Raw genomic sequence first — 16,313 nt, forward strand, 5'->3', positions numbered from 1 at the left:
CTATAGGATGAGATGGTTGGACGGCATCACCGACCCAATGGACATAAATTTGAGCAAACTCTGGGAGATGGTGAAGGACAGGGAAGCCTGGCGTGCTGCAGTCCATGGGGTTGCAAAGAGTTGACTTATTGAGTAAACACCACCACCACCTTCCTTTAGAATTATTTTCCAGATAAAGGAATGTGGATTGCTTTTCGAGTAGCCCATTCTATTTTGAGAAACAGGGAGGAACCAAGAGGATCCAGGAATATTTTCTCGTTACAAGTAAACAAAGACACTTTAAGAAATTGTCTAGGGTAACGTTGAAAGGACAAAGAGCCACTGAAAAGTTGCTACCAGTGGCCAAGATGTAAATACTTGCGCATCAACAAGAAAAAGTTATTATTAATTATAAGAAAATTGAGTCTGTATCTATGAAAAGATGTGGATGGATAATGATATTCAACGAGAGAAAAATTAAAAATAAAGCATATAAGAGTTACTTTTACTACAATTAAGGGACACATCAGAGGACAATTATTTTAATAAGCTTTGAGTGAGTACTTTTGCATCTGAGTATTTGATTTTCTCTATCAAATATATATTGGCTTATAAAGTATTGGTCTGCATTCTTCTTTCTTTATAAGGAGAGGTGGCATAATATTGGAAATTTTGGGTGAGCTGAATAGTTCTAGGAAAAGCAGGGATTGTTCTGAGAATAAAGAACAAATGAGTACTGTTGGTCATTACCACTGCAGGGTCCCACTGGGAGTAGGAACTGTTAGATTACCCACATGTTGATTCAAAAAACTGTACAAATAGTTCACTGTAGAAACATCTCTTCCTCTCTGCCATGTCCTAGGAGATACAGCCTCAGAATAACTCTATTAATTATAACAAAATGCTAATTATACATACACAGTTTTGCAGAACTGCTAACAGATCAGGGTAATATAAGATATTGATGTAGCAGTGGATGACAAAAGGAGAAAGGCTGCATTTGACAGAAACCAAAACCTGTGGGAGAGACATGAGCTTTGAAAGTTGCCTGAAGATGATTCCTGAAGCTTATTTATGAACTGTGGTTCCAGCTTGAAGACCAGAAGAAGCCAGTGGACTTGCAAACTCAGCTTGATTGCTAAGATTTCTGAAAGTGGGGGAAGGTACAAAAACATTCCGGCCTGGAGATGGCCCAGGAATATTCAGGGGCAGGATATCGTAGCAGATCCTCCAAGGAGTGGAGCATTGCAATTCCAAACCTGAAGTGGAGGTGCCAACTGGTTGCTCATATCACCTCCAGGAGTCCCCAGTCCCCTTTCTTGTGTCCTTTGATCAGAAGCCTTTCTGAGGTCTTCAGGAGACATAGATTTTTCAACTGCTGCTCCCCAGACTGGGTTCTTGTAGAACAGCTATCTTAGACAGTTTTGGAATTCAGGAAAATAGACAAGAGGGAGCTCCTTGTGTCCGAGTCCTGTGTAATAGCTTCCGACCTCCTAGCCTGTCTGGGTTGTGCCTCTTCCAGAAAGATAAGGGTGAAAGGGCAGCTCATTGTACAATTAGAGACCCCCAAGGTGTACCATTTCCACCACTTCTGTAGGCACCAAGAACCTCGGAGGCTTCCTTTCTTCATTGGGAAAATAGATCTGCTTACATTTTATGAAGCCACTGTCATAAAACAAAAGAGTAAGCTTGTTGCAGTGCATCACTCATAGTAATATTTTACAAAACTTTTCTTCATTTGTAGCATGTGTGTGTATGTGTGTGTGTGTGTGAGCAGGCCATGATATAGAGCCAAGTCTCATTGTTGTCAAATTGAAAGGAGTTTATAAGTTTCTGCTGTTGCATTTACCAGCAACATGAGTAGTCTCTAAAGAAGAAGAACACAACCAAAGGGTTGTAACTTGATCCAATAGACTACTTGGGAAGGAAATATTAGAATCTCTATTTTTTCTATTTGTTTTTAGTGTAAAAAAGTAAGAAAAGAAATGGTGTTTGGGGCCATATTACAGATAAAAATAAATGGAAATTTGACAAGAAGTCATGAAAAAAAAACCCAAAACTAAATGATCAAGAAGGCTATTGAGAAAATGGATTTACACTTACTATCTTTAACAATAAAATTTTTCTTAAAGTCTATGTGGTACCTTTAGTTATGAGCACAAAGTAGAATGAAGCCATGGCACACAGATGTGCAAGGCATTTAAAAACTGAACAAATAGATTATGAAAAACAAATGTCTACCTATTTCTACCAAGTATAAATTATTTAATCCACAATCCATATTTTATAAAACTTCACCAACTTTATGCTAAATGTTTAAAAGTTTGAGATTTTCTTTTTTTAGTAAGAGCAGAAGGAAAAAATTGCCACATACTGTTAGAGACATACTTATTCTTCCTGTTGTAGCAATAAATTTAGCTAAAGTCAAGAAGAGATCAAACCTAAAGGAAATCAACCCTGAATATTCATTCAAAGGACTGATGCTGAAGCTGAAGCTCCAAAACTTTGGCCACCTGATGCAAATAGACAACTCATTGGAAAAGACCCTGATCCTGGGAAAGACTGAAGGCAAAAGGAGAACAGGGCAGCAGAGGAAGAGATGATTAGGTAACATCGCTGGCTTAATGGACATGAATTTGAGCAAACTGGGAGATAGTGGAGGACATAGGAGGCTGATGTGCTGCAGGCAAGCGGGGGATAAAGAGTTGGACACAATTTTGTGACTTAAAAAGTCACAAATGGGTAACAACTTGAAAACAATCTAAAGTGTATTCCTTTGTGAGCAAATGCTCATATAACTGGGATACACATAGATATATTGCTTTAAAGATGAAAAAGTACTTAGAATAAATTATGCAGTTTTGAACAAGTGCTAACTCTATAGTTAGTTGGAAGTAAACACATGCTTCTAATGTGTTGTGGTTGTGATACTCAATGAAACAGCTATGAAATGCAAGAAAAATCACTTTTTCGTGGATCACTAAAGGAAAGAGAAGGCATCCCAGGTGGCTCTAGTGGTTAAGAATATGTCCCCAAAGGCAAGAGGCATGAGTTCAGTCCCTGGGTTGGGAAGATCCCCTGGAGGAAGAAGTGGCAACCCACTCCAGTATTCTTGCTTGGAAAATGCCATGGACTGAGGAGACTGGAGGGCTACATTACATGGGGTCAAAAAGAGTTGCACACAACTGAGCACACGTGCAAAAAGAAGAAAGGAAAGAGATACCAGAGAAGATCTAAGAAGTGAATGATCTTTTTAATAAAAATTACATTTTGTGGAAAAGATGTGTGAGTATAATCACTAATGAAGCGATGGCTCTGTGATGATAGAGAACCTTAGGTTAAGGTTACAGAGATAAAGCCTCTTGTAATAGTATTCACTAAATTTTTCATCAGCAGGTTATTATAGCAAAGAAGCTGAAAGGAATGTACAAAGCTCTACAGGACAACATCTATATCTGTACAGTTAAACTTTAACATATAGTAGGATACTTATTGGAGAAGGTAATGGCACCCCACTCCAGTACTCTTGCCTGGAAAATCCCATGGATGGAGGAGCCTGGTGGGCTGCAGTCCATGGGGTCGATAAGAGTCGGACACGACTGAGTGACTTCACTTTGATTTTTCACTTTCATGCATTGGAGAAGGAAATGGCAACCCACTCCAGTGTTCTTGCCTGGAGAATCCCATGGACAGAGGAGCCTGGTGGGCTGCCGTCTATGGGGTCGCACAGAGTTGGATACGACTGAAGCGACTTAGCAGCAGCAGCAGCAGCAGGATACTTATAATATTTTGTAATGAAATAGGGAGTGATCATTAAATATTTGAAACACATGATTCATTTATTATTTCATGGCAAAACACTTAAAAGAATTATTGAGTTTTAAAATGTTAGCTTTTTTCTTTTACTAAAAAATGGCATTCCATCAATGTTATGTGGCGGCCTGGATGAGAGGAGAGTTTGAGGGAAAACGGATACATTTATATGTATGGCTGAGTCCCTTTGCTATTCACTTGAAGCTATCACAACTTTGGGTTAATCAGCTATATCCCAAAACAAAATAAAAAGTTTTTTTAAAAAGGCATTCCAAATTTGCAGACATTTTCTACAATAAGTTTTATCCTATCAAGCACAATTGGTTTTTAAAAAATAAATGCAGTCACCCTCTAAAGATTAAAGTGACTTTTAAAAAAGGTATTTTTACTAATTTTCAAAAGAAACTCATGCCACAGAAAGATAATTTCAAAAGCAGCTAACTGGAAATATTCCCTCCATTATGATATTAGTTGCTAGAAACAACATATGTGCTGCCTATAAAAATATTTGTGAATATAAACTTCAGAAACTTGGAAACAGACTTTTCTAATCTCTATAAAAACTCCAATTGAGTACTTTAATGAATATTCATTCCATTTGTTAAACTATAAACTGAACACCTTCTCTATTAGTTGTCAAGAACAACTGATTGACATAATTATAAGCTGAATTGCAACAACAACAAAAAACCTTTGCAGTGAATAAAACGCACTGAAAAATCAGTAGCAAGATCATACTAGTATAAACAATGATGCATGGTCTTCCTTTGGATTTCTATGTAATTTTGTGAAGTATCTTCCTCTGCTACAATGGCTATTAAACCAGAAGATCCAAATAAACCCAAATGAAAACCAGCACTCCAAAATGAAGTAAAAACAAGTGTTGAACTAAGTACATTACTTATAGTAATTCTAGTTGCAATTTCAAATAGACCAAAAATTTCAGTCTTAGCAGTGTGGAGGTTTATTTCTTGTGTCTGGTCCCAGTGCAGAAGTCATGAGTCACCGGTGACCTCCCTTCACATTGTGATGTGGAGCAAGGAGATGAATCAGCAACCAAAAAACAAATGATATGAATGAAAGAACTGGAAGACAAGGGCTTCGGTACAACCCATCAGCTAAGATCAATTATTTCTGCAGTTCTGCAGTGAATTCCACACATATTCAAATACATTGTTCACAACAAAGTCTTCAGTTTTATTTAATTTTCATTCCTCACGTTTCCCTATCTTTTTTCATGTCCTCCTTTAATTTTCTGTTATTTTATCTTTTATGGGCAAAGTTGCCTCATGGTCAACTAGTTACACAGCAAAAGTGTCTTTAGCAAAGATACTGTGAAAATACCAGACACAGTTTGGAACAAATGAAAGAGATTTTGACCACATAATCTGCAGCAAGTCAGGTGAGACCATCTGTATACATATCAGTTTCTGCAGTATAGACACAATGGAGTCTTTGTGGCCCACAGAGAATCTGCTTCTGAGTGTCCACTTGGGAGAATGTTGATCAATAATCCTACAGACAGCAGGCTGATACATGTGTTTCCGATTCAGGACTTTAGTGAAATTACACACTGAGGTGATTCAAGGCATTCAATTCTACACAGAGTTTATGCAATACTTGTTCAAATATCTTGACAGGCTGCTTAAGGATGATGTGTTAATTATCTATATATTGTCTTCTGGAAAATCTGCTAAAGGATCAGATCTGCAGAAATCTGATCTGCTAAACCAATCATTACTATCCTGCATGAAAAATGCTAACACATCCTGATGGGCCGGTGGAACCCCTTTCAAGACCATATTAATTGGAGGTGACAGCGACTATCTCCCTCATCACCCATGCTTACTACTCATCTGGAAGAAAGACTGAACATTTTTCATGGTGAAGTTTCCTCTTTTCATGAATAAAGTTCTACAACAGGTAAAGTGATAATCACCCAGTCATGTCTGATTCTGCAACCCATGGACTGTAGCTTGCCAGACTCCTCTGTTCATGAAATTCTCCAGGCAAGAATACTGAGGTGGGTTGTCATTTCCTTCTCCACTGGAGCAGGTAAGTAAAACTATAATTAGCCAGACTCAGGAAGTGCTCTTTGGTTTAAACAGAAACCTGATTAAGAAAATGAATATGCTAATTGGAGTCCTGGAAAGTGACCATCTCAGAATGGACAGTATATGACGTCATAAGAGATCCTTCAATAGAGTAACTCAGTCTATAAATCTTCTCATTAAAGATTCTCACATCTGTGTGCAAATCTGGAGGGAAGCAGACATGACTGACTCATGATCATATTGGAAGGAAAAATAATCTTAAAATATTTCCCAATATTAATTCCAGATCCAGAAAACAACACACATCTGTTCATAAGGCTTCTTTCTTGGTGTGTGCATCAGCAAAGACCTCAAGGTTGTTTCTCATGCAGTTTATTCCACTAAGTTCTTTTGTGACAGCTGTGCTTTCCTTGGCCAGTCTCCATACAGAGGTGAGTCTACATCTGGAGCAGGGCACTGTTTATTTCAGGAAAATGATCATCCCTGTAAAATAAAACTCAGTTACTCCAGCACAGAGGCCTGTTTTGAGAAAGGAGAACTTAGTAGAAAATGCAGAAGACAGTTTTCAGTATTGTCAGTGTACATCCTCATATCGCAGCCTCTTAGTGTACGATTTGTCTAACAAAAGTGACTGAAATAACTTTTTAATATGTCCACAAGAGTAATTCTTTGAAAATATTCTGTGAATGATGTTTTAAAATTTGGTAATGTTTTTCTTTCTTTTTCATTTCTTTGTTGATGCTTCCTGGATATCGATGTTGGGACTGACACTATAGTCAACCTTGTAAAGGGTTTGTTGCTTTATGAAAACATCAGATCTTGAAAAATTACAAGCTACGTCAAATACCTGTGAAGACACAGCAACTTCTCTTTGAACAGTTAAATACACATTTGAGAATAGGTAGACACTATTCACAATGGGAAAAGGAGTTAAAACAAATAGATCTGCTGACAAAAGTAAAACCAGGAGTTCATTGCATGTGTGTGTGTGTGTGTGTGTGTGTGTGTGCATGCACATGCACACACTGTCTTGTCTGATTCTTTGTGACCCCATGGACTGTAGCCCACCAGGCTCTTCTGTACATGGGACTCTCCAGGCAAGAATACTGGACTGGGTTGTTATGCCCTCCTCTGGAGGATCTTCCTGACCCAAGGATTGAACCTGGATCTCTGGCATCTCCTTCATCGGCAGGCATGTTCTTTACCAGCTGAGTCACCAGGAAAGCCCAAAAAGTTCCTTGAAAAGCACAACATTCCTCTAAATGTAGGAATATAGGAGACCTTTAATTGTCTGACCAGATGGTTATTTCCTACTTCTGCTCTATATTGTACAAAATTCAGTCAGTCATTAAGAGGACTATATATGGACTCACTTAATATTGGTTTAAATAGTATATAAAGTGTTACTGTTACCATAGGAATGCAGACAGTGTTGGTTAAACATCAGTTTAATATCTATAATTAGATAGTATGATATAAATTTGAATATAATAACTTTTATGTCAATAAAAATGGAATAAACCTATTTTTTTGACTTTATTAATAGCTACCTCTTTTAAAAATAAGTCCTGAGAAATCTGTAGGCAGGTCAAGAAGCAACAGTTAGAATCACACATGGAATCACAGACTAATTCCAAATTGGGAAAGGAGTATGTCAAGGCTGTATATTCACCCTGCTTATTTAACTTCTATGCAGAGTACATCATGCAAAATTCCAGGCTGGATGAAGCACAAACTGTAATCAAGATTGTCAGGAGAAATATCAATAACCTCAGATAGACAGATGATACCACCTTTATCGCAGAAAGAAAAGAAGAACTAAAGAGCCTCTTGATTAAAGTGAAAGAGGAGAGTGAAAAAGTTGGCTTAAAACTCAGCATTTAAAAAGCAAAGATCATGGCATCTGGTCCCATCACTTTATGGCAAATAGATGGGGAAACAGTGGAAACGGTGACAGACTTTATTTTTTGGGGGCTCCAAAATCACTGCAGATGGTGGCTGCAGCCATGACATTAAAAGATGCTTACTCCTTGGAAGAAAAGCTATGACAAACCTAGACAACGTATTAAAAAGCAGAGACATTACTTTGCTGACAAAGTTTCATCTAGTCAAAGCTATGGTTTTTCCAGTAGTCATGTATGAATGTGAGAGTTGGACTATAAAGAAAGCAGAGCCCCGAAGAATTGATGATTTTGAACTGTGGTGTTGGAGAAGACTCTTGAGAGTCCCTTGGACTGCAAGATCAAACAAGTCAATCCTAAAGGAAATCAATGCCAAATATTCATTGGAAGGACTGATGCTGAAGCTGAAGTTCCAATACTTTGGCCACCTGATATGAAGAACTGACTCATTGGAAAAGACCCTGATGCTTCGAAAGACTGAAGACAGGAAGAGAAGGGGATGATAGAGGAGAGATGGTTGGATGGCATCACTGACTCGATGGACATGAGTTTGAGCAAGCTCTGGGAGTTGGTGATGGACAATGAAGCCTGGCATGCTGCAGTCCAAGGGGTCGCAAAGAGTTGGATACGACTGAGCAACTGAACTGATTTGAAAATTATGACACACTCCTTCTAACTCTCGAAATACTGTTTGATTGAAATGATGCCCTTGTCATAGGTTAGTAATTTATTCTGCTTTAATGATTAATTTCAGTAAATTGCAGAGTTTCATACTTCTTAATGTGAATTTAGTATCAGAGTACAGTCTTAATTGTTTTTATCTTTGGCCTATATTCTTGGATTACTGTGAGGGAAAATTTCAATATTTACTTGATTTATTTAAGGTAGGTTAACCATTTTAAGACTATTCAGATTTGAAAATTTTATATGATCATTTAATTGTACTAGAGAAATCAGTCCCAGCCTAGGGAAAATATTAAAAAAAAAAACAACCAAGATGGTAAACATGATGTGTATAAAATATGGCTTCATATTGCTATAATGGAAAATATGATAAGAATTCACTCAAAACAATGACTGATTGTGTCCATTGGTGTCTAATTATTGTGTCAAATATGGAGCTCATGATGAATTTCCATCTGAATTGTGTTGTAGGCAAAAATGTGAACAAAAGTCAGGTATGCTAGATTTTTCTAAGTGAAACATCATTAAGACTGATAAATCAGTTGTTCTTTATTGATTTTGAAAAAGAGAAAAATAGATCTGAGGGCACAACACTTTTTAGACTACTCTATTTATTCTCTCTCTTTTCCAGGCTCACTTGGAAAAGCTGAAGTGATGCAGAGGAATCGACTGTGGTGCAAACATCCTGTCTTCATTCCACATCTTCTCTTTCCATGGGTTCTTTGACTAGCAAGCTCCATCCTGGATAGCAGATCCAGGTGGTAGAGGGAAACTGGACAAGGTACCACTTCTACCTGTGTCACCTGGTCTTTGGCACTTCCTCTCCTGGAATTGTGCAGTGCTTGACAATAAAGGGTTGAACCTCGTGCTTATCTCTTTTACCTGCTCTTTTTACTTCATTCATCCATGTGTCCAGCTACTCATGTGCAAGGCAGATAGACAGTTAGATCATCTGAAAAAAATAGCCTAAAACACTACAACAGAAACATCCAATTTTAATTAGAAAATTGAAAAAATTAGATTAAAAAGAGGAATGATGAGAATCTAATATACTACTTGCATTTTCTTTCAGAATTAAAAATTGTGTCGATATGATCACAGCAGAATAAGCCCAAGATTAAGAGATAGATTCTCCCTGTCATTTTACAGTTACCACATAAGAATTATGATCAGGTTTTCCACAGTGTTTCTGGAGCCTGACGAATCAGATTCGGCTAATCCAATAATTGTTATTAAACATCCCACATCATCTGTCTGCCTTAAAGTTCACCTGTTTCATAGCTCTGCTATTCTTCTTACATCCCAAATGAAAAGAACGTATATGACATTTCTGACCAAATCTAACCTTTCTGTTCCTTCAGGGCCTCTTTACTGACATCAACTGTTGTACCGAAGATGGCCAAAGGATGCTGGATTGTGAGCCCCCGGTTGTCCAGGTAGCATGGGGCCAATGTCTTTCAGCTGGTGCTGAGCAGGTGTGAGCTGTGATGTGCCTCCATTCCCATGTGCTGCTGTACACATTCTGACCTGCTCTATATGGAAAGATTCAGTGAAGCATCATCCTAGACTTGTCCTCCTCCCCCTCCTCCTCTGGAACTTGGTCCATCAGATTCTCACTCCATCTCAAGCTCTCAGTGTCTGCCCTGTATCCTCCTCTGTATCCTCCCTCTCTCTTCCATATCAACATGGTCAGCACCTTCTGTCTAGCATTTTGTTTTTGGCTGCACTGGCCCTTCATGGCTGTGCGGGCTTTTTTCTAGTTGCAGCAAGCAGGGGCTGCTCTCTAGTTGTGGTGTGCAGGTTTCTTATTGCCGTGGCTTCTCTTGTTGCAGAGCACAGGCTCCAAAGTGTAAGAGCTTCAATAGTTGCAGCTTTTGGTCTCGGTAGTTGCAGTTCCTGGGCTGTAGAGCACCGGCTCAATAGTTGTGGCACACAGGCTTAGTTACTCTGTGACATGTGGGATCTTCCCAGAACAGGGATTGAACCGGTGTCTCCTGCAGATTCTTTACCACTGAGCCACCAAGGAAGCCCCACACTGTTATTGATGACACATTGTAAACCACCATGTATTATGCTGTGAAATCCCCATTGAGGAGCTCTGATCTATAGAATAAGACAATTCAGGTGGGAAGTGCTCTTTGTGAATTTGCATCCAAATTTTAAGTCAAGACACCTTAGGTATTTATTTTATACCTACACTTTCATATGTGTAAAGTGTAGATATGAAATAAATACAGATATTCATTAAGTGTTATTTGCAATGGCAAAAGCTTGGAACCAATTTTTATTTATCTAGTAAATATATAAATGTATTTTATATAATTTACATTGTAGACTGTTAATTGGGCTTCCCTTGTGGCTCAGCTGGTAAAGAATCCACCTGCAGTTCTGGAGACCTGGGTTCGGTCCCTGGGTTGGGAAGATCCCCTGGAGAAGGGAAAGGCTACCTACTCCAGTATTCTGGCCTGGAATATTCCATGGACTGTATAGCCCATGGGGTCAAAAAGAGTCAGACATGACTGAGCAACTTTAACTTTCACTTAGACTGTTAATTATCTATATAGTTATAATTTATATAATACTATTTGGTAATAACATATATTGTGTGCATACTCAGTCGTGTTCAACTCTTTGCAGCTGTCTCAGAGAGAGTTCAGTAGGAGGGCAGACCCATCCTGTGGTTTCTCCCCAGCCCCAACTATATAGTGTGAATAGACGTTCTTAGCAACAACTTCGTTTACAAAATAGTAAACTGCCAAAGCACTACCACGTCCTAAGGCAACTACAGAGTTTTTGTGGTGTTGACAAACTTAGAAATGCAGGAGTAGTTATTCCTACTGTGTCTCCATTTTTTTTTAAACTTTTTATTTTGTATTAAGGTGTAGTTGATTCAGAATGTGATGGTTTCAGGTGAACAGCAAAGGGACTCAGTCATACATATACATGTATCCACTCTCCCCCAAACTCCCCTCCCATCCAGGCTGCCACATAACATTGAGCAGTGCTACACAGTAGGTCCTTGCTGGTTAGACATCCTTTATATACAGAATTTATAAAGAAATGATGCAAATGAACTTATTTACAAAACAGAAACAGACTCACAGACTTAGAGAAAGAATTTATGGTTGCCAGGCGGTGGAGGCGGGGAAGAATGGAAGGAAAGGATAGTTAGGGAGTTTGGTATCTCCATTTAATTTGTCTTTTCAGACAATACAAAGCCAGATGGAGGCGGGGGAAAAAGTCTACATTGTCGCCAAACTTATCAGGTGATGATACACTCACAGCTGTGGTTCCAGGTGTTGTGTCTTTATTGCAGAAATAGATACAGCCCCTGACACCTATTTACTGCCAAACAGGATATCAGCATAGATAACCAGAAACAGTTTGTCTCCAGTAGCAGAGATGAGGGGAAGGTCTTCATCAAACCCTCTGCTCTTTATCACAACACAGCCTGAAGCTGTGCTGGCTGGTTTTGGTAGCCACCAGCCACACGTGAAGGCTGACCACTGGTCATATAGCTGATATAGACATTCTTCATGAGAATAAAATCTACCAGATTTTCAAGACTTGGTATAAAAAATGTCAAATACGTTAACATTTTGTGCTGATTGCATGTTGAAATGATAATATGTTGAATGCATTGGGCTAAATAAAACACACTATTCAAGGAACTTTATTTAATTTTACTCTTTAATGGGGGTACCAGAAAATTTAAAATGGCAAAGGTGGCTTGCATTTACAGTTCACATTAGATTTCTGTTGGACAATATTGGTCTCGAGGAAACTAAGTCATATTGATAACCAATAGAACATTGTAGGGGTTCATTAAATCAATGAAATTAAAATAACTGGACCCTGGAGGAAGGAGGTAGGGCTCATCCTAGCTGCCTTAGTAAGATTATATATGCTGAGGGGTAGATGATCCAGGGACCTGTCATACCAGGGAAGATTCCAGACTCCCGAGAATCTCTGACATGTTGTGATATTTCTTCTTTTTTAATATTTATTTTGTATTTATTTGGCTCACAAGGTCTTAGTTGTGGGACTTGGGATCTCCGATCTTCATTGCTACTTATAAGATCATTAATTGTGGCATGAGGGGTCTAGTTCCCAGACCAGGGATTAAACCCAGGCTCCCCGCATTGGGGGGACAAAATATTAGCCACTGGACCACCAGGGAGGTTCCAAGATACCTCTTCTAAAATGGGAGATCTATTGCTTTGCTTCACCCTGTATTTCACACCATATATAAAGGAATACAATGTTTGGCAGGAATCCCTGATGGCTTAGATGGTAAAGCGTCTGCCTACAGTGCGGAAGACCTGGGTTAGATCCCTGGGTCAGGAAGATCCTCTGGAGAAGGAAATGACAACCCACTCCAGTACTCTTGCCTGGAAAATCCCATGGACAGAGGAGTATGGTAGGCTACAGTCTGTGGGGTCGCAAAGAGTCGGACACGGTTGAGCGACTTCACTTCACTTGGATTTTAGAGGCAACACATTCTAACGAAATGATTCCTGTGTGTCATGATGTGGTCTTTTCTTTTTTTAAATCTTTGCTAACCAACAGACTCACTCCGTTAATACCAGCAATTTCCCAAAGAAAAACAACATTTTATTCCCCCACAGAAAATACTAGGTTTTTGGAAACAACAGGAGAAAAACCCAAAGCCACAACAGTAGTTTCAAAGGCATCGTTTGTAATGTTCCCTCAAATTACCTTGTCAGGCTCTTAGACTGATCTGCTTTTGAAATAACAGAAGTAGATACTTAGTACGGTTGGAAATGGAAATAGCCATAATTTCTTGCTTCTCCATGTTTGGTGACTGTGTATGTATCATATTCTACTGCAAAGCATGAATCAAATGTTTGCAATAAAATACTATGTTTGTCTTGTGCACAGCAGCATGCTAAAGGCCAACAGTCACCAAGCTTGGATCCTTGAGCTGTCATTTCAGGAACTAAAGATGCCTGGCACAAAGGGTTTCCAAAATCTGGATATGCCTGCCTCCTAGGGATGAGATGGGCTAGTGCAGCCCAGGGTCCAGGAGATCTCCTTTCCCACTTTGCTACTGAGCACATGTGTGAGCATGGGCAGGTCAACCAACTACACTGAACTTGACCTTCTTTACCTGCGGTGTAGGGATAAACATATCTGTCTTACTTACTCAGTCCCTGCCTATGAGCAGGGAGTGATACCCCACTCCAGTATTCTTGCCTGGGAAATCCCATGGACAGAGGAGCCTGGCGGGCTACTGTTTGTGTGGTCACAAAGAGTTGGACATGACTGAACAACTAACTCTGGAAAATATAAAACTGTACACATGGGTCATGTCTATTCCATTTACGTCAGAGAGTGCTGTTCTGGATCATTCTAGAGCAGGACCAGAAACAAAGGTAGCCTCTCAGTACTGTTATTTCCTTTTCAGGTACCTTCTGGAGAATGACCAACTCTGCTTGGAAACAAGAGTTTTCTTTATCCTTACAATTCCTGAAATGAGTGCAGTGCATTTCGAAGGCTGTGTATGTATCTTTTTGTGTTTTTCCTTTTTTAAATAATTTACTGCTGCTGCTGCTGCTAAGTCATGTCAGTTGTGTCCGACTCTGTGCGACCCCATAGACTGAAGCCAACCAGGCTCCCATGTCCCTGGGATTCTCCAGGCAAGAACACTGGAGTGGGTTGCCATTTCCTTCTCCAATGCATGAAAGTGAAAAGTGAAAGTGAAGTCGCTCAGTTGTGTCCGACTCTTAGCGACCCCACGGACTGCAGCCTACCAGGCTCTGCCATCCGTGGGATTTTCCAGGCAAGAGTACTGGAGTGGGGTGCCATTGCCTTCTCTAAATAATTTACTACTGCAGTATAATTAGTATAATTAGTTTTTGCTGTACAGTGAAGTGAATCAGCCACATGTATACATATGCCCCCTTCTCTTGGACCTCCCCCCACCTTCCCAGACCTCTAGGTCATCACAGAGCACCAAGCTGAACTCCCTGTGCAATACAACAGCTTCCCACTAGCTATCCATTTCACGCGTGATAGTGTATATATGTTGATGCTACTTTCTCAATTTGTCTCTTCTTTCTCTTCCCCCACTGTGTCCACATGTTCATTCTCTATGCCTGTGTCTCTATTCCTCTCTGCAAATTAGGCTTATTGATACCATTTTTCTAGATTCCACATCTATGTGTTAACATACACTATTTGTTTTTCTCTTTTGTGCTTTAAAAAATAGAAAGCAGGGGAATCAGTGTGGAGGTTAGTGATGTTCTTGAAGATACCTGCTCCCTGGGATGGTCTTTGTCGTTGGCTGTGGTCAGTCTTTGGGCTCCAAAAACCTCTCAGAGAGCCAAGTGTGAGGCAGTAGCGCATAGAGGTGGGATGGCCCACATGGAGAAACCCATCACTGCCATCAAATAAAGGATGAAATCACTTGTTCTCTTGGGTGTGTGTTTTGCCTTTACTTATATGTTCCTGGAGAGCAGGAAGTGTTGCCTGGGCCCAGCCTCCGGTTCCACATGGGCAGGAATTTGGCAGGTTGTTTTCAGCCATAAAACAGGTAGCCTGATTAGATGTGCTCTTCTAGAATTGTGCTAATGACCTGTGCTATCACACAATGTTCTTCCTTTTAAAAGACAGTTTAGTGGCTAAGTCTCAGCGTTCAAGATTTTGTATGTGATGGGAAAACATACCTTTTGTGTATTTTTATTAGAAGATCTATGAATTGTAAAATTATTTCTAGTTGGAGAGCAGGTGATTGCCTGTCTCAGTTCAATCCATTCTCACTTTTGTGAGCAAGCGAGAGATTATTACCATAATTCCAAATTGGCTGTTATATGTTGCAGACATATAATCCCAAAGAGGCAATAAACTGAGCTTCTGGAAATGCCTTTGATGAAAATATCTGCCACTTTGGTTGACGTGCTAAAAATGAAATGAATAGTTTAAGGGTCTGAGATGCTGCAGCTAATCCCCGGATCCTATCAAAATCGCTGTGCAAGTATCACCATTGTAAGCAGATTAGATCCTGATCCATTTGTCTTGGCGGTAAAGAAAAAAAAAGAGCAAGGATGAAAACTCACCTTGGAAGGTTGACAAGCCTGTATCTAAGAGTATCTTGTTGTTTTTCTTTGTGAGACTAGGAAGAAAACCTCTTTATCAGTTGTTAAGCGTTGAAACAGGTAGCATGATGATATAAATAGCAGACATTCATCTGCAAGCCCACCTGCCAATTTCACCTTCATCCTCTAGAGAAGGATGCTCATGTCAGGCCAGTTGGCAAATTTGAAAGTGATTTTCAAGACTGCGTTCACCGGCTGGCGATCTCAGTAGCGGGAGTAGTCTTGGGGCTGAACTTTGTAATTAACTGCTGGCACGGGACCCTCTGCTAAAGCTGGAGGATGATTCAAAGCCACGTTACAAAAAGAGCTGCTGCAGTAATAATAATAATTCAACCCTGAAGGTTTTCACAGCTGGCATGTCAATTTGGCATTTCTGTTCACTTGAGCTGTTAAAGATGTCAGTCCTTTTCTTGTGACAAACACAGAGTGGGGGTCTCTCTACACAGCATGTTCAGGTCTGAAGAGCTTAATGATAATCACACCCTTTGGGTTCTGGGTCTGCCCCACAGGAGCTATTAGCTAATTGTCTGGAAAGCCCTTTGTGATGAATACACTCAGGGTCACACAGGCTTCAATTAGATGGAATGTCAGGAGTATTCAGTATCAGCCTCGTAATTCCAGGCATAAAGTAATGTACATTTGTGCATGCTGCATTTAAATACATGAGCATCCCTCACACTCACAAAAGTAGGTTTCTTTTTTTCAAATTTTTTCTCTTCCCCTAGTTTACATAAGGGGTGCTTGTCTTCCAGATGTCATCAATA

Source organism: Bison bison, unplaced genomic scaffold (assembly GCF_000754665.1).
Source record: "Bison bison bison isolate TAMUID 2011002044 unplaced genomic scaffold, Bison_UMD1.0 scf7180017864108, whole genome shotgun sequence".
In the NCBI taxonomy this organism is placed as follows: domain Eukaryota; kingdom Metazoa; phylum Chordata; class Mammalia; order Artiodactyla; family Bovidae; genus Bison; species Bison bison.